The following is a 1,563-nucleotide window of genomic DNA, read 5'->3' on the forward strand; positions in this document are numbered from 1 at the left end:
TTCCTTCCTTCCTTCCTTCCTTCCTTCCTTCCTTCCTTCCTTCTTTCCTGACATGACGATGTGATACTGGGAGCGACAGCAGCCCTTTGGCAAACATGGCAGGTAAGGACAAAGGTCAACAGGCATATCAATAAAATAATTAGCGGGGAGATGGTGAAGGGCTGGCTAAGATGGGTCAGTGGAAGACGAAGGGTTAGCCTTTGATAGTGTTGTTGAAGCACAGAAATCAGCTTTGGAATCTGAAAGAAAGCTGAAAGCCAAAATTAAACTCATTGCCGTTAAGTCAATTCCAACTGGTAGCAAGTCTACAGAACAGAGTAAAATTTCCTCTGGAGGCGCAGTGGTTATGTGTTGAGTTGTCAACCATGAGGCTGGCAGTTCAAAACCACCAGACCCTCCTGAGAAGAAAGAAGGGGCTTTCCACTCCCACACAGTGTAACAGTCTCAGAAACCCTCAGGGGACGTTTGGCCCTGTTCTAAGGGGTCGCTATGAGTTGGCTTGATGACAGGGAGTGAACTGCCCCTGTAGATTTCTACGATTGTGACTCTTTACAGAGGCAGAAAGCCTCATCCTTCACCTGAAGATGGGCAGATGGTTTTGAACTGCTGACCCTGTGCTTAGCAGCCCAACCCACTCCTTAAGTAAACAAAAGATATGACCTAAACTATTTTTGGGGGTTAGGCTTATGGTCTTTGGCAGCTGCAAGTATTCCTAACTGGTAGAACAACTCCTTGATCTTTACTCTCACTCATAGGTTTTATCACAGTAGAAATACACGCATTCAACTGGGCACCAATTAGAGAGCTAGTCTTGGAAAGAGTCTAAAAAATTCACTGGGCTCTGTTATAAACACTCTTCACTGTTCACGTCTACTTCTTCTCACTGCCGCTGAGTCAATGTTGAGTCACAGTGACCCTGTATGGCAGGGTAGATCTGCCCCTGTGAGTCTCTGAGAAGGTCACAGTTATAAAGCCCGATCATTGTCCAGGGATCAGCTGGTGGTTTCAAACGGCTTAATTTGCAGATTGCAGCCCAACGCATAACCAGTACACCACCAGGGCTCCTTATCAATTTCTTCCAAAGTGATTATTATGACTGATCTATTTGAATGAATACTGTGACTATACATATAGATATATTTTTATTATATATATATGTTACTAAATTATCTAGATATTTTCCCTCCCCTATGTTACAATTTGACTCAAACCTGGTGTGATTTGGGAATTTCTGCTACATCAGGTAGGAAATAAGATAAGAACAAACAAAAACCTTCTTTCCATGTTATTCTACTATCAGGGGGTAAAATTGGATAGCGTCTTGAAACTGTGTCTAGATGTTACTCTCAGGAATGAGAAGCATGTGATTGGAATGGAGCAGCTGGGCCTCCAAGTGCGGACTTGAAAGATTCAGAAACTTGATGGAGTTATATGACCTTACAAAGACATTATCATCGAAACTTTCATTTCACCTCCTAAAAGTATATGTATTAACACTAGCATTTCACAGCAAAAAAGACTCAGATGAAGGGTGTGTAAGTGACAATTCAAAAACACATCTAA

This window comes from Echinops telfairi, unplaced genomic scaffold (genome assembly GCF_000313985.2).
Source record: "Echinops telfairi isolate 266 unplaced genomic scaffold, ASM31398v2 ScPeMD7_2;HRSCAF=8, whole genome shotgun sequence".
NCBI lineage: Eukaryota > Metazoa > Chordata > Mammalia > Afrosoricida > Tenrecidae > Echinops > Echinops telfairi.